General features: G+C 39.0%; 1 non-coding gene across 1 annotated transcript; it reads right to left on the bottom strand.

The window, feature by feature from the left end:
- Positions 1 to 18,051: 18,051 nt before the first annotated feature.
- On the bottom strand, positions 18,052 to 18,159 carry LOC148580336 (small nucleolar RNA R71). The gene has a single exon (XR_015895816.1). It is a non-coding gene; the product is annotated as a small nucleolar RNA R71 (small nucleolar RNA).
- Positions 18,160 to 18,429: the final 270 nt, after the last annotated feature.

Here is an 18,429-nt window from a genome sequence, read left to right as displayed (position 1 = left end):
TATGTCCTCCTCGGGATAGCGTCATTTAAAGAACGAGGGTCAGCACAACATAAAAAAAAAAAAAAACAACCGGAACAGAACCGGGAAAAAAACTGTGAAAAAAATCGGAGGAGCTTGCCAAAGATGAGGACATTACGGCTCGCCTTTATGTGTCCTCCTCGGAATAGCGTCATTTAAATAACGAGGGTCAGCACAACGTATTAAAAAAAAACAAGGAAAACAACTGTGAAAAAAAATCGGAGGAGCTTGCCAAAGATAAGGCTATAACGGCTCGCCTTTAATTGTCCTCCTCGGGATAGCGTCATTTAAAGAACGAGGGTCAGCACAAAGTAAAAAAAAAAAAAAGGGAAAAAAATCGGTAAAAAACCGGGAAAAACTGTGAAAAAAATCAGAGGAGCTTGCAAAAGATGAGGCCATTACGGCTCGGCTTTAGGTGTCCTCCTCGGGATAGCGTCATTTAAAGAACGAGGGTCAGCACAACGTAAAGAAAAATAAAAAATAAAAAAATAATAAAAAAAAACTGGGAAAAATCTGTGAAAAAAAATCGGAGGAGCTTGCCAAAGATGAGGCTATTTCGGCTCGCCTTTACGTGTCCTCCTCGGCATAGCGTCATTTAAAGAACGAAGGTCAGCACAACGTCAAAAAAAAAAAAAAAACCAGAAAAGAACCGGGTAAAAAATTGTGAAAAAAATCGGAGGAGCTTGCCAAAGATGAGGACATTACGGCTCGCCTTTATGTGTCCTACTCGGGATAGCGTCATTTAAAGAACGAGGGTCAGCACAAAGTAAAAAAAAAAAAAAAAAAACCCGGAAAAGAACCGGGAAAAAAATGTGATAAAAATCGGAAGAGCTTGCCAAAAATGAGGCCATTACAGCTCGTCTTTATGTGTCCTCCTCGGGATAGCGTCATTTAAAGAACGAGGGTCAGCACAACGAAATAAAAAAAATAAAAAAAAACATGAAAAAAACTGTGAAAGAAAAAACTGGAGGAGCTTGCCAAAAATGAGGCCATTACGGCTAGCCTTTATGTGTCCTCCTCGGAATAGCGTCATTTAAAGAACGAGGGTCAGCACAACATAAAAAAAAACCGGAAAAAAAACTGTGAAAAAAAATCGGACGAGCTTGCCAAAGATGAGGCCATTACAGCTCGCTTTTATCTGTCCTCCTCGGGATAGCGTCATTTAAAGAATGAAGGTCAGCACAACATAAAAAAAATTAAAAAAAACCCGGAAAAGAACTGGGAAAAAAACTGTCAAAAAAATCGGAGGAGCTTGCCAAAGATGAGGCCATTATGGCTCGCATTTATGTGTCCTCCTCGGGATAGCGTCATTTAAAGAACGAGGGTCAGCACAACGTAAAAAAAAAAAACCAAGAAAAAAAGCTGTGAAAAAAAATCGGAGGAGCTTGCCAAAGATGAGGCCATTAAGGCTTGCTTTTATGTGTCTTGCTCGGGATAGCGTCATTTAAAGAAAGAGGGTCTGCACAACGTATAAAAAAAAAACCCAGAAAAGAACCGGGAAAAGAACCGGGAAAAAAACTGTGAAAAAAATCGGAGGAGCTTGCCAAAGATGAGGTCATTATGGCTCGCCTTTATGTGTCCTCCTCGGATAGCGTCATTTATAGAACGAGGGTCAGCACAACGTAGTAAAAAAAAACCGGGAAAAAACTGCGAAAAAAAAATCGGAAGAGCTTGCCAAAAATGAGGCCATTTCGGCTTGCCTTAATGTGTCCTCCTCGGGATAGCGTCATTTAAAGAACGAGGGTCAGCACAACGTATAAAAAAAAAAAACATGAAAAAAACTGTGAAAAAAAAAACTGGAGGAGCTTGCCAAAAATGAGGCCGTTACGGCTCGCCTTTATGTGTCCTCCTCGGAATAGCGTCATTTAAAGAACGAGGGTCAGCACAACATATAAAAAAAAAAATAGAAAAAAAAACTGTGAAAAAAACTGTGAAAAAAAAACTGGAGGAGCTTGCCAAAAATGAAGCCATTACGGCTCGCCTTTAGGTGTTCTCCTCGGGATTGCGTCATTTAAAGACCGCGGGTCAGCACAACGTAAAAACAAAAAAAACAAAAAAAAAAAACGGGAAATAAACTGTGAAAAAAAATCGGACGAGCTTGCCAAAGATGAGGCCATTACGGCTCGCTTTTATGTGTCCTCGCAGGGATAGTATCATTTAAAGAACGAGGGTCAGCACAACATAAAAAAAAAAATCCCGAAAAAGAACCGGGAAAAAAACTGTGAAAAAAATCGGAGGAGCTTGCCAAAGATGAGGCCATTATGGCTCGCCTTTATGTGTCCTCCTCAGGATAGCGTCATTTAAAGAACGAGGGTCAGCACAACGTATAAAAAAAAAAAACCCGGGAAAAAAATCGGTAAAAAACCGGGAAAAAAACTGTGAAAAAAATCGGAGGAGCTTGCCAAAGATGAGGCCATTACAGCTCGCCTTTAGGTGTCCTCCTCGAAATATTGTCATTTAAAGAACGAGGGTCAGCACAATGTAAAAAAAAATAAAAAAAATTAAAACACGGGAAAAAATTTGTGAAAAAAAATCGGAGGAGCTTGCCAAAGATGAGGACATTACGGCTCGCCTTTAGGTGTCCTCCTCGGGATAGCATCATTTAAAGAACGAGGGTCAGCACAACGTAAATAAAAAAATAAAAAAACCGGGGAAAAAAACTGTGAAAAAAATCGGAGGAGCTTGCCAAAGATGAGGCCATTACGGCTCACCTTTAGTTGTCCTCCTCGGGATAGCGTCATTTAAAGAACGAGGGTCAGCACAACGTAATAAAAAAAATCGGGAAAAAAACTGTAAAAAAAATTGGAGGAGCTTGCCAAAGATGAGGCCATTACGGCTCGCCTTTATGTGGCCTCCTCGATATAGCGTCATTTAAAGAACAGGGGTCAGCACAACGGAAAAAAAAAACCAGAAAAAAAGCTGTGAAAAAAATCGGAGGAGCTTGCCAAAGATGAGGCCATTACGGCTCGCCTTTAGGTGTCCTCCTCGGGATAGCGTCATTTAAAGAATGAGGGTCAGCACAACGGAAAAAAAACGGAAAAAAAATGAAAAAAAAAATACCGGAGGAGCCTGCCGAAGATGAGGCCATTACGACTCGCCTTTCGGTGTTCTCCTCGGGATTGCGTCATTTAAAGAACGAGGGTCAGCACAACGTAAAAAAAAACCTGGAAAAAAACTGTGAAAAAAAAATCGGACGAGCTTGCCAAAGATGAGGCCATTACGGCTCGCTTTTATGTGTCCTCCTCGGGATAGCGTCATTTAAAGAACGAGGGTCAGCACAACGTAAAAAAAAAAATCGGTAAAAAACCGGGAAAAAACTGTGAAAAAAAATCGGAGGAGCTTGCCAAAGATGAGGCCATAACGGCTCGCCTTTAGGTGTCCTCCTCGGGATAGCGTCATTTAAAGAACGAAGGTCAGCACAACGTAAAAAAAAAAAAAAAAAAAAAAAACCCGGAAAAGAACCGGGAAAAAAACAGTGAAAAAAAATCGGAGGAGCTTGCCAAAGATGAGGCCATTAAGGCTTGCTTTTATGTGTCTTGCTCGGGATAGCGTCATTTAAAGAAAGAGGGTCCGCACAACGTATAAAATAAAAAACCCAGAAAAGAACCGGGAAAAGAACCGGGAAAAAAACTGTGAAAAAAATCGGAGGAGCTTGCCAAAGATGAGGTCATTATGGCTCGCCTTTATGTGTCCTCCTCGGATAGCGTCATTTATAGAACGAGGGTCAGCACAACGTAGTAAAAAAAAAACCGGGAAAAAACTGCGAAAAAAAAATCGGAAGAGCTTGCCAAAAATGAGGCCATTATGGCTTGCCTTAATGTGTCCTCCTCGGGATAGCGTCATTTAAAGAACGAGGGTCAGCACAACATATAAAAAAAAAAAACATGAAAAAAACTGTGAAAAAAAAAAACTGGAGGAGCTTGCCAAAAATGAGGCCGTTACGGCTCGCCTTTATGTGTCCTCCTCGGAATAGCGTCATTTAAAGAACGAGGGTCAGCACAACATATAAAAAAAAAAAAAGAAAAAAAAACTGTGAAAAAAACTGTGAAAAAAAAAACTGGAGGAGCTTGCCAAAAATGAAGCCATTACGGCTCGCCTTTAGGTGTTCTCCTCGGGATTGCGTCATTTAAAGACCGCGGGTCAGCACAACGTAAAAACAAAAAAACAAAAAAAAACGGGAAATAAACTGTGAAAAAAAATCGGACGAGCTTGCCAAAGATGAGGCCATTACGGCTCGCTTTTATGTGTTCTCGCAGGGATAGCGTCATTTAAAGAACGAGGGTCAGCACAACATAAAAAAAAATCCCGGAAAAGAACCGGGAAAAAAACTATGAAAAAAATCGGAGGAGCTTGCCAAAGATGAGGCCATTATGGCTCGCCTTTATGTGTCCTCCTCAGGATAGCGTCATTTAAAGAACGAGGGTCAGCACAACGTATAAAAAAAAAAACCCGGGAAAAAAATCGGTAAAAAACCGGGAAAAAAACTGTGAAAAAAATCGGAGGAGCTTGCCAAAGATGAGGCCATTACAGCTCGCCTTTAGGTGTCCTCCTCGAAATATTGTCATTTAAAGAACGAGGGTCAGCACAATGTAAAAAAAAATAAAAATAAATAAAACACGGGAAAAAATTTGTGAAAAAAAATCGGAGGAGCTTGCCAAAGATGAGGACATTACGGCTCGCCTTTAGGTGTCCTCCTCGGGATAGCGTCATTTAAAGAACGAGGGTCAGCACAACGTAAATAAAAAAAAAAAAAAAAACCGGGGAAAAAAACTGTGAAAAAAATCGGAGGAGCTTGCCAAAGATGAGGCCATTACGGCTCACCTTTAGTTGTCCTCCTCGGGATAGCGTCATTTAAAGAACGAGGGTCAGCACAACGTAATAAAAAAAATCGGGAAAAAAACTGTAAAAAAAATTGGAGGAGCTTGCCAAAGATGAGGCCATTACGGCTCGCCTTTATGTGTCCTCCTCGATATAGCGTCATTTAAAGAACAGGGGTCAGCACAACGGAAAAAAAAAAAACCAGAAAAAAAGCTGTGAAAAAAATCGGAGGAGCTTGCCAAAGATGAGGCCATTACGGCTCGCCTTTAGGTGTCCTCCTCGGGATAGCGTCATTTAAAGAATGAGGGTCAGCACAACGGAAAAAAAACGGAAAAAAACGAAAAAAAAAAAAATACCGGAGGAGCCTGCCGAAGATGAGGCCATTACGACTCGCCTTTAGGTGTTCTCCTCGGGATTGCGTCATTTAAAGAACGAGGGTCAGCACAACGTAAAAAAAAAACCTGGAAAAAAACTGTGAAAAAAAAATCGGACGAGCTTGCCAAAGATGAGGCCATTACGGCTCGCTTTTATGTGTCCTCCTCGGGATAGCGTCATTTAAAGAACGAGGGTCAGCACAATGTAAAAAAAAAAATCGGTAAAAAACCGGGAAAAAACTGTGAAAAAAAATCGGAGGAGCTTGCCAAAGATGAGGCCATAACGGGTCGCCTTTTAGGTGTCCTCCTCGGGATAGCGTCATTTAAAGAACGAGGGTCAGCACAACGTAATAAATAAAAAAAAAAAAACTGGGAAAAAAACTGTGAAAAAAAATCGGAGGAGCTTGCCAAAGATGAGGCCATTACGGCTCGCCTTTAGGTGTCCTCCTCGGGATAGCGTCATTTAAAGAACGAAGGTCAGCACAACGTAAAAAAAAAAAAAAAAAAAAACCCGGAAAAGAACCGGGAAAAAAACAGTGAAAAAAATCGGAGGAGCTTGCCAAAGATGAGGCCATTACGGCTCGCCTTTATGTGTCCTACTCGGGATAGCGTCATTTAAAGAACGAGGGTCAGCACAACGTAAAAAAAAAAATAAAAAAATGAGTGCAAAATTCATGACTTTTTCTTTGTTTTTATTAGGTTTTATGCACTTTCTTGCATTTTAAGTAAGTAATTTGGAATGAAAATGCATGACTTCTTTAAATCAAACAACCACCCTGTAATGAGTGCAAAATCATGAGGTTTAAGCTAAATTTAATTGATAATTAATGGATTTATAAACCTTGTGAATTTTGTGATACTTTGATTGGTTGATTTGGTTAATTGTAGGTGAAGAAAGAAGAAAACAAGAAAAGCGTGGCTTAAGGAGCGTGCCCAAAGGAAATAGGAGACGTTTCCAAGGAAGCAACAAGCGTGTCCAAAGGAAAGAGAAAGCGTGGCAAAGGGAAGATAAAGCATGACCACAGTGAGGAAGAAAGGGAAGCTAAGTTGAGAAAGCAAACTGAGCTTCACAAGGAATGGAAGGAGAAGGAAGCTACAAAGCTAAGTTCAAATAGTTAACTGAGCACTAAAGAATGCAAGGAAATGGTACAAAGCTCAGTTAACTAAGTTAACTTTATCGGGGACCTCTCCAAATTAATTCAAGAAGAAATTCCAAGGGATGAAGCCAACAAGATTCGAACCAAGGACCAAGGAGAGGCAAGGAACTCACCTTGCAAGGAAATTCAAGAAGAAATAGTCAAAATGCATCCTCCATGGTTCGAACTTGGAACCACACGCTACTCCTTGCAAGGGAATTCAAGAATAAATAGCTAGAATGCTTCCTCCAGGATTTGAACTTGGGAATTCTTTGAAACATAAGGAAGGAGTGCCACCAAGCTTGCAAGGAAAACCAAGGGAAAATAGCTTAAATGCTTGAGCCAAGTTTCGAACTTGGGAATTCTTGGAAACATAAGGAGGAATGCCCACTCATCCAAGGAAATTAACTCCAAAGATTTCCTCCACTTCCCCCACCAGGATTCGAACTTGGGGACATTGAGGCCATAAGCAAGGCGCTGCACAAGGAAGCTCAGTTGGTTTTTCCAACTGAGCATTGCCTCTCCCCCAAGCCTCCACAATTTGACACGGTCATGACACCAAGGAGCACAATTTTGGCGCACCAAGGAGGGTTGTCATGCACATCATGACACGGACCAAGGCACCAAGGAGCAAGCCTTGTGCGCACAACAAGGACACGGCCTAGAACTAAGTTAGATTTTCCAACTGAGCTCTAGTACAATTGACACTCAACCAAGGAAGCCTTGCGCACCACAAACAACATGGGCAGCATACTTGAAAGCTAAGTTGGATTTTCCAACTGAGCTTTCCCCTGGAGGTGCAATTTAGGCTAGAAATTGGATTAAAAATCCAATTTAATTCATTTCTTCACCAAATCAAAAGCCCACCCAAATTCCAAAATCCAAGAATAGAAAGTGTATAAATAGGAGTTAGTTTGATGTAATTAGGACCTTTTTTTGACTTTTGAACTTTTAACTTTTGGAACTTTTTATTTTGGCTTTTAGACTTTTATTTTGAATTGTCCTGGAGAACTGTTGGCTTGGAGTTTTGTAGTTTCAGAGAACTTGGAAGGAGAATTGATCTCTCTTCTTCTTGGTTCTTGCTTGAGCACTCTTTTATTTTTCTTGCTTTGGATCTTGGGTGGAGAATTGAAGAACTTCTGTTTCAATCTCACCTTGAGATCTTGTTTATTTTTTCTGCACAATTGAATTTCAGTTTCCATTTACTGCTCCATCTCCTACTCTTTCTGCAATTCATTTTTCAGTTTCTTTTGCAATTATTCTTGTTGGATCAAGGAAGGATTTGAGATCTAGACTTGTTATCTAGTCTCTTCCACCCTGAGATCTCTAACCTCTTTTACTTTGCTGCAAACTAAGCACTGCTTTCTCTGTTTTTAAATTCTCAAAGTATTTTACTCTTCTGTTTAAGATCTACTTCACTGCAATTCAATTTTCTCTTTTATGTTTAATGCAATTTACTTCTGTCTTGTCTAAATTCTGCAAACCCAACTCCCAATCCCCTTTACAATTCAAGCAATTTACATTACTTGCACTTTAAGATTCAGTTATTTACATTTCTTGCAATCTAAGTTTCTGCAATTTACATTACTTGCACTTTAAGATTCAGCACATTTACTTTCCTGTTCTTTAGTTTACTGCAAATTTCCCCTTCCCCTTTACTTTCCATGCAATTAAGCTTCAGCAAATCACAAATCACTCAACCAATTCTTGATTCGCTTGACTAAATCAACCACTAAACTAAAATTGCTCAATCCTTCAATCCCTGTGGGATCGACCTCACTCATGTGAGTTATTATTACTTGATGCGACCCGGTACACTTGCCGGTGAGTTTTGTGTTGGATCGTTTTCCACACATCAAGTTTTTGGTGACGTTGCCGGGGATTGATTAGATTGACAATGATTAAGTGAAGTGAAGATCTAGATCAAGCACTTTTTATTTTTTGTTTCTTTAATTTTTGACTAACCCACTAACTGTTTGAATTTTTGCTTAAGCCAATTAACATTTCACTTTAGCCATGGATTGAAGTGTTATTGCTTTCTGGTGTTGTGATTCCTATGCTTTGGTTGTATGTCAGGTACAAGGAGAGTTATACCCACATTTTGTGAACAAGACGAAAGAACCCTCAGAAGATTAAGAAGAGCTGAAAGAGGAAAAAACATTGTTGGAGAAGAAGATTCAGAAGAAGAGTTCCAAGATATGGAGGAACACTTAACAAATCCACCAAATGGAGCAGAAGGAGCAGCCAATAACAACAATAATCCACCACAGAGAAGAGTTTTGGCTTCCTATACATGTGCAGATCCTAGACATTGTGGGAGTAGCATTCTTACCCCAAATGTTAATGCAAATAACTTTGAACTAAAGCCACAACTCATCACCTTGGTTCAAAACAATTGTTCTTATGGAGGAGGACCACTTGAAGATCCTAACCAACACTTGTCCACCTTCTTGAGGATTTGTGACACTGTCAAAACCAATGGTGTGCACCCTGATAGCTACAAGCTACTGCTATTTCCATTTTCTCTCAGAGACAAAGCCACTCAATGGTTGGAATCCTTCCCAAGAGACAGCATCAACAATTGGGATGATCTAGTAACCAAGTTCCTTGCCAAGTTTTACCCACCTCAAAGAGTTATTAGATTGAAGACTGAAGTGCAAACATTCACACAAATGGATGCTGAACCCTTGTATGAGGCATGGGAACAATACAAAGCTCTAATCAGGAAGTGTCCACCAGGAATGTTCAGTGAGTGGGACAGATTGCAAAATTTCTATGAAGGCTTAACACTGAAATCGCAAGAGGCTTTGGATTATTCAGCAGGAGGCTCTTTACAGCTAATGAAAACGGCAGAGGAAGCTCAAAATCTCATTGATATGGTGGCCAACAATCAATATTTCTTTGCTCACCAAAGGCAACGCCAACCATCACAAAGGAAAGGAGTGATGGAGTTGGAAGGAGTGGACTCAATCTTGGCTCAAAACAAAATGATGCAGCAGCAAATTCAACAACAATTTGAGCAAATGGCCAAGAGGATTGACAGCCTCCAAGTTGCAGCAGTTAATACAAGCCAACCATCATCCACATGGGGACAAAATGAAGAAACTCAAGAGGAGCAGCAGCAAGAGCAAGTCCAGTACATGCACAACCAAAATTCTGGGCCAAATGAAGTCTATGGTGACACCTACAACCCTTCTTGGAAGAACCACTCAAATCTTAGGTGGGGAGACAATCACAACCAGAATCAACAACCATGGCAGAGAAACTCAAATCAAAACACTTCAAGAAACAACCAAAACCACAACCAGCAACAAACTAACCAAAATTCTTACAGAAAACCCCAAAACAACTACCCCAACTCCAACCATTACCCATCCAATAACCAAACCTCAAATCAAAACACTTACCCTCAACCCTCAACACCCCACAATCAACCAATCTCACAAGAATCTCAAAGGATTAACAACTTGGAGCTTCTAATGGAAAAAATGATGAAAACTCAAGAGATGACATTGAGGAACCAAGAAGCTTCCATGAAAAATATGGAAAGGCAAATTGGACAACTCTCCAAGCAAATCACCATTGAAAGGTCATCAAACTCACTGCCAAGTGACACCATTCCTAATCCTAAAGAGGAGTGCAAGGCAATTCAACTGAGGAGTGGAAAAGTCCTGGTGAAAAATGAAGAAGCAACCAAGAAGCCAAAGGAAAGTGACAAGAAACAAGCTGAAAAAGAGAAGGCCAATGATGAAGATGTAACAGCAAGCAAACAAACTCAGAATCAAGCTCAAGAAAAAGAAGATCAGCCACAAAAATTAAGAAAGGGAAAGGAAGTAGTTGAGGAGCCAACTAAGGACCAAAGGCAGGGAATGAACTTCACTCCTCCCTTGCCATATCCTCAAAGGTTCAACAAGGAGACTAAGGATCAACACTTCCCAAAATTTCTTGAAATCTTCAAGAAGTTAGAGATCAATATCCCCTTAGCTGAAGCACTTGAGCAAATGCCCCTGTACGCAAAGTTCTTGAAGGAACTTATCAACAAGAAGAGGAGTTGGCAAGTCAATGAAACTGTACTGCTCACTGAGGAATGCAGAGCACTCATCCAGAAGGGACTTCCTCCCAAACTCGAGGACCCTTAGAGTTTCTTTCTACCCTGCGCCATTAGCAGTATGACCATCAAGAAGGCAATGTGTGACTTGGGAGCTAGTATCAATCTAATGCCTGCCTCTCTAGTGAAACAGCTAGGCATAAAAGAGGTGAAACCAGTACAGATGTCTCTAGAATTGGTGGACAAATCAGTGATATGCCCTAGGGGTATAATTGAGAACCTTCTAGTCAAGGTAGACAGATTCATCTTCCCTGCAGATTTTGTGATCCTGGATTCGAATCAGGATGAGGGCAACTCCATTATACTGGGAAGACCGTTCTTGGCCACTACTAGGGCCATCATAGACTTAGAGCAAGGAGAATTAACCCTCAGGATGCATGATGAAAGTGTCACTCTGAGTGTACTACCAGAAACACAGAGCAGTAATGGAAAGAAGGATGATACAGCAGGCCAAAAAGAGAAAGAGACTGTGAAAAATAATGAAGAAGCTCAAGAGGACATTATAGTATTAGCAACTAAGAAAAGGAATTTCAAAAGGGAACCTATTTCCAAAGAAGAAGGGTCAACAAAATGAGGGAAGAAAAACAAAAACAGAATCAAAAAGGGTTGGAAGAACAAAAAAATTCCAACAGAAGGGTTCTCCAAAGGTGACAAAGTGCAGTTAGTCTATCAACAACTGGAAGCAGACCAACAGACTAACGATTACTATACTGTGAGCAAAATATTATCACTAGAACATGCTGAGATAGAGCACCAAGGAACAAAGAAGAAGCTCACAATCAGAGGGGACAAGTTGAGGCACTACAGTCATCAACCACCATAAAAGAGGGAGTCAATGTCAAACTAATGACAATAAACGAGCGCTTCATGGGAGGCAACCCATGATTTATGATTCCTGCTTGCTTTTAAATTCAATAAAAGTATGATCACTTTAGCATGATTTTGGATTTGTCTAGACATCCTTGACAGATGCATATATTGCTTTGAAATACATGCCAGGCTTCTAAGTTTGGTGTGCTTGACAGCACACAAAAGTTAACATTTCAAGCATTCTTAGATCATATGCTTAGTCATTTTGGTGAAGTATATGACCAAACATTAAGTTTGGTGTCTGCATGTGTACGAATTCTGAGAAAATTTAACTTTTGTTCAGAAAATCAAAGTCATGCAAAGACGGATCATACATTGTTTAGTTTTAGAAATTTATGCTAAGAGATAAATTGGCACTTATGGTGAAAGTATCAATTGTAACAAGCGTTTATTCAAAATCACTAAGCAAGAGACAAGTTTGGTGTTCACCAAACTTTGGTTCAGGGACACAATTGATCTTTCACAACTAAGGACCATTATATAAAAAAATTAAGCATATATCATTTGACCACCATGCTTCAAATGAGTTCTGAAGCATTTCATTTTGATTTAATTAGAAAAAAAAAGAGGGGCTTGAAGAAAAGACAAGGAGAAGGAACGATTATGACAAGCCAAGAGAAGGATCACATGTGCCTAGAGAGGTGTGCCAGTCTTGGAAAGCAAAATCTGCATGCATGCACCATTGGACACCGAAAAAGCAAGCAACCAATAGGAAGAGAATCCTTGTCAAGCTTCAACAATACATGCAGGCCATTCATTTCATGAATATTTATACTATTCAACTAAATCTCCACCATTCATCATCATAACCGAATGAAATACTCTCTTGTGATCTTGTTGGGAAACTTGAAGACCTTTTTCCATAAATAGCCTCCAAACACATTATAAAGAACACTTCCATACAGACCATTCTCACTCAAGGCACACAATTTCCTTCTTTTCTTCACAACAAAACCGAACATCACTCCAAACACAACCCCAACTATCTCTTATTCACACACATATTCAATGGCCTCTTCAAGATCAAGGAGAATACCAGGGAAGGAACAAATGGTGACAGAGCCTCCATCCTATGACACAAAAAGGTTCAAATCCCAATTTCATGAAGCAAGATACAATAGACTCATGAAAACAAAGATTGTCATCCCTGAAATGGGGTTCGAACTAAAGGAAGGAGAATACCCCATTATGCGACAAATCACCAAGGAAAGAAGATGGGATCTTCTGTGCCGTCCTCTCACTGATATTAGTGCTGTGATGATAAGGGAATTCTACGCTAATGCAGTTAAGAAAAACGAAAACAGCCCATCGTACAAAAGCTATGTCAGAGGTGTTGAAGTGGACTTTAGCCTACCATCAATCACAAGAGCTCTAAAGTTGAGAACCATAACTTACGATGAGCTTAGCTATGAAGACAGACTGCGTGGCGACAATGATCCTGATGAAATATTGGAGGGATTATGCATTGAAGGAAGAGACTGGGAAAGAGACTCACAGGGAGCCCCGAGTTGTCTGAAGAGACTTGATCTCAGACCTGAGGCAAAGGGGTGGTATGAGGTGGTAAGGGTATCAATACTCCCCACTGCAAATACCTCATCAGTCATAATCAAGAGAGCTCTCCTAATATACTGCATCCTACATGGTGGGGAAATCGACCTTGCCCAACTCATAGCAGATAGCATCCAGGAGATGGCTGAAGACACAACTAAATCGGGTAGGCTTGGACACCCAAGTACAATCCTGAGATTGTGTAACAGGGCTGGAGTGCTCTTCGAGGATGAAGATACAGAGAAGGTGAAAGAAACCAGAGGAATTACAAAGAGAAAAATGGAAGGCCTTAATGAAGAAGAGGAGGAGGATCAAGAAGAAGAAATAACTCACAGAAGAAGAAGGTCACACAGGAGGAACGAACAAGCTCAGGGCATCATAGATATGAGCCAATTGCAGGAAGTTCTTGATGAAATATCACAACAGAATGTGAAAGCACAAGAGCAATATTCAAGGCAACAAGAATTCTATCTGCAATAACAAGAGCAATATCTAGAGCACCAGGAACAATATTCGAAGGACAGGGAGCAAAATGAAGCTTGGCAACACAGAATGGAGGAAAGATCGGAGAGCTGGCAGCAACAATCAATAGCCCAACAACAAGAATTCCAAGCAAATATTCTTGAAGGGCAGAAGGAACAAACAGCAAATCTTAAGGAATCATATGACAAAATGTTCCTAACTCAAGCCAAGTATGGGGAATATACTCACAACCTGTACCAGTGGAAGAATATTCATCATACCATGGGAGAGGTAAGACATGTGCAATAATCAGATTGTAATGAGGATGTACAAGCAAGGTTGGAGTATTTATCCCGCTGCATGCCAGTACTAAATCCACAAATCAAATCATTTGATCAATGCCAAGAACTTAGAGACCGCCAGGCAGCAAAGTCACAGCTTAATACCCAGGTAGCATTCCAAGGATTAGAGGTAGTTGGGCTCTCAGGTCTCATAGATCCTGTTTGGGAAAGAAGATGTCCTCGTGAAGAAGCTCAAGATTATACACAGATGATGAGCGGATAATTTATACGCTTTTTGGCATTGTTTTTAGTATGTTTTTAGTAGGATCTAGTTACTTTTAGGGATGTTTTCATTAGTTTTTATGTTAAATTCACATTTCTGGAATTTACTATGAGTTTGTGTATTTTTCTGTGATTTCAGGTATTTTCTGGCTGAAATTGAGGGACTTGAGCAAAAATCAGATTCAGAGGTTGAAGAAGGACTACTGATGCTGTTGGATTCTGACCTCCCTGCACTCAAAGTGAATTTTCTGGAGCTACAGAACTCGAAATGGCGCACTTCTAATTGCGTTGGAAAGTAGACATCCAGGGCTTTCCAGCAATATATAATAGTCCATACTTTGGCCAAGAATAGATGACGTAAACTGGCATTCAACGCCAGCTTTCTACCCAAATCTGGCGTCTAGCGCCAGAAAAGGAGCCAAAACCAGAGTTGAACGCCCAAACTGGCACAAAAGCTGGCGTTCAACTCCAAGAAGGACCTCTACACGTGCAACACTCAGGTTCAGCCCAAACACACACCAAGTGGGCCCAGGAAGTGGATTTATGCATCAATTACTTACTCATGTAAACCCTAGTAGCTAGTTTATTATAAATAGGACCTTTTACTATTGTATTAGGCATCTTTGATCAGTTGTATGCTATCTTAGATCACATTTGAGGGCTGGCCATCTCGGCCATGCCTGGACCTTCACTTATGTATTTTCATACGGTAGAGTTTCTACACTCCATAGATTAAGGTGTGGAGCTCTGCTGTTCCTCAAAGATTAATGAAAAGTACTACTGTTTTCTATTCAATTCTTCTTATTTCGCTTCTAAGATATCCATTCGCACCCAAGAACGTGATGAAGGTGATGATTATGTGTGACGCTCATCATCCTTCCCCCTTATGAACGCGTGCCTGACAAACACTTCTGTTCTACATGAATTAAGCTAGAATGAGTATCTCTTAGATCTCCTAACCAGAATCTTCGTGGCGTAAGCTAGAATGATGGCGGCATTCAAGAGAATCCGGAAAGTCTAAACCTTGTCTGTGGTATTCCGAGTAGGATTCAATAATTGAATGACTCTGATGAGCTCCTAACTCGCGATTGCAGGGCGTTAGTGACAGATGCAAAAGGATAGTAAATCCTATTCCAGCATGATCGAGAACCGACAGATGAATAACCGTGCCGTGACAGGGTGCGTGAGCATATTATTCACTGAGAGGATAAGATGAAGCCATTGGCAAGGGTGATGCCTCTAGACGATTAGCCGTGCCGTGACAGGGCATTGGATCATTTTCCCGAGAGATGACCGAAAGTAGCCATTGACAGTGGTGATGTATCACATAAAGCCAGCCATGGAAAGGAGTAAGACTGATTGGATGAAGATAGCAGGAAAGCAGAGGTTCAGAGGAACGAAAAGCATCTCCATTCGCTTATCTGAAATTCCTACCAATGATTTACATAAGTATCTCTATCCCTATTTTATTATATAATATTCGAAAACACCATTATCACTTTATATCTGCCTGACTGAGATTTACAAGGTGACCATAGCTTGCTTCATACCAACAATCTCCGTGGGATTCGACCCTTACTCACGTAAGGTATTACTTGGACGACCCAGTGCACTTGTTGGTTAGTTGTATCGAAGTTGTGACAATTATGAATTAAGATCAGAGCACCAAGCTTTGGAGACATTACCAGGATTTGTTCGAGCCTGGAGATCACAATTTCGTGCACCAAGTTTTTGGCACCGTTGCTGGGGATTGTTCGAGTTTGGACAACTGACGGTTCATCTTGTTGCTCAGATTAGGTAATTTTCTTTTTGTTTTCTTTTCAAAAATTTTTCAAAAAATATTTCAAAATTTTCTCACCTGTTTTCGAAAAAAAAATTCAAAAATAAATTATTCTATGGCTTCAGAATTTTTAAGAATGAATTCTAGTGTTTCATGAAGCATGTTGAAGCCTGGCTGGCTGTAAAGCCATGTCTCAATTCTTATACTCAAGAGAAGAGCTTCTTTATCTTTCTTAGCCAATTGGCTGTTGAATGTAAGGAATGTCAGGCGTGTCATGTCTGAGTTACATACTAAAGCTTGGCTGGCTATTAAGCCATGCCTGACCCTTTGATTGGAGCTTTAGAGCATAAGATTCCTGGAATTCATATTAAAAATTTTGGAATCCTTATTTTCTTTTTCAAAAGAATTTTTCAAAAAATATAAAATAAAAATCCAAAAAAAAATTAGAAAATCATAAAAATCAAAAATATTTTTGTGTTTCTTGTTTAAGTCTTGAGTCATATCACAAGTTTGGTGTCACTTGCATATGCATCTTGCATTTTTCGAAAATTTCATGCATTCATAGTGTTCTTCATGATCTTCAAGTTGTTCTTGGTAAGTCTTCTTGTTTGATCTTGATGATTTTTTGTTTTGTGTCTTTTCATATTTATCATATGCATTCTTGAATTCTTAGTGCGTAAGTATTAAAGAATTCTAAGTTTGGTGTCTTGCATGTTTTCGTTGCATTAAAAATTTTTCAAAATTGTGTCTATGATGTTCATCTTGACATTCATAGTGTTCTTGGTGTTCATCTTGACATTCATAGTATTCTTGCATGCATTCATTGTTTTGATCTAAAAATTTCATGCATTGCATAATTTTCATGTTTTTCATAAAAATTCAAAAAAAAAATAAAAAAAAATATCTTCCTCTTTTCTCTCATCAAATTCGAAAATTTGAGTTGACATTTTCAAAAATTTTTAAAATCAAATTGTTTCTCATGAGTCAAATCAAATTTTCAATTTGAAAATCTTATCTTTTTCAAAATCTTTTTCAAAAATCAAATCTTTTTCAAAATTCTTAGTTATTTTCGAAAATTCCAAAAATATTTTTCAAAAATATTTTTCTTATTTTTATATCAAATTTTCGAAAATAACATAATCAATTAATGTTTTGATTCAAAAATTTGAAGTTTGTTACTTGCTTGTTAAGAAAGATTCAAACTTTAAGTTCTAGAATCATATCTTATGATTTCTTGTGAATCAAGTCATTAATTGTGATTTAAAAAAAAATCAAATCTTTTTCAAAACTAATCTCAATCATATCTTTTCAAAATATCTTCTTATCTTATCTTTTTCAAAAATTTGATTTCAAAATATCTTTTCTAACTTCCTAACTTCTTATCTTTTCAAAATTTGTTTCAACTAACTAACTAACTTTTTGTTTGTTTCTTATCTTTTTCAAAACTACCTAACTAACTCTCTCTCTCTCTAATTTTCGAAAATATCTTCCCTCTTTTTCAAAAATTTCTTTTTAATTAACTAATTCTTCTTATTTTTATTTTTAATTTTAAAAAAAAATTTCGAAAAAAATACTAACAATTTTCAAAAACCATTTTCGAAAATCACTAACTCTTTTTCAAAATAATTTTTTAAAATTATTCCTCCCCTATCTTATTCTATTTATTCATTCATATCCTAACATCTCATTTCACATCTCTGCCATCCTCACAGTTGTGTTTCTTCCATTATATTACATTTTTTGTCTCCCCCTCTTCTTCTACTCACACAGGGATCCTTATACTGTGGTATAAAGGATTTCTATTATTATTATTATTTTTCTGTGCCTTCTTCTTTGTCATATGAGCAAGAGCAAGGACAAGAATATTCTTGTTGAAGCAGATCCGGAACCTGAAAGGACTCTGAAGAGAAAATTAATAGAAGCTAAAATACAACAATCCAGAGATAACCTTTCAGAAATTTTCGAACAGGAAGAGGAGATGGCAGCCGAAAATAATAATAATGAAAGGAGGATGCTTGGTGACTTTACTGCACCTAATTCCAATTTACATGGAAGAAGCATCTCCATTCCTGCCATTGGAGCTAACAACTTTGAGCTGAAACCTCAATTAGTTTCTCTGATGCAGCAGAACTGCAAGTTTCATGGACTTCCATCTGAAGATCCTTTTCAGTTCTTAACTGAATTCTTGCAGATATGTGATACTGTTAAGACTAATGGAGTAGATCCTGAAGTCTACAGGCTCATGCTTTTCCCTTTTGCTGTAAGAGACAGAGCTAGATTATGGCTGGATTCTCAACCCAAAGACAGCCTGAACTCTTGGGATAAGCTGGTCACGGCTTTCTTAGCCAAGTACTTTCCTCCTCAAAAGCTGAGCAAGCTTAGAGCTGATGTTCAAACCTTCAGACAGAAAGAAGGTGAATCCCTCTATGAAGCTTGGGAAAGATACAAACAGTTGACCAAAAAGTGTCCTTCTGACATGCTTTCAGAATGGACCATCCTGGATATATTCTATGATGGTTTATCTGAGCTATCAAAGATGTCACTGGACACTTCTGCAGGTGGATCCATTCACCTAAAGAAAATGCCTGCAGAAGCTCAAGAACTCATTGACATGGTTACTAATAACCAGTTCATGTACACTTCTGAAAGGAATCCTGTGAGTAATGGGACGCCTATGAAGAAGGGAGTTCTTGAGGTTGATACTCTGAATGCCATATTGGCTCAGAATAAAATATTGACTCAGCAAGTCAAT

This window comes from Arachis ipaensis, chromosome B10 (assembly GCF_059453495.1).
Source record: "Arachis ipaensis isolate K30076 ecotype BB chromosome B10, ASM5945349v1, whole genome shotgun sequence".
Classification (NCBI taxonomy): domain Eukaryota; kingdom Viridiplantae; phylum Streptophyta; class Magnoliopsida; order Fabales; family Fabaceae; genus Arachis; species Arachis ipaensis.
The sequence above is the reverse complement of the archived record's forward strand: the minus strand, read 5'-3'. Positions and strand labels throughout refer to the sequence as shown.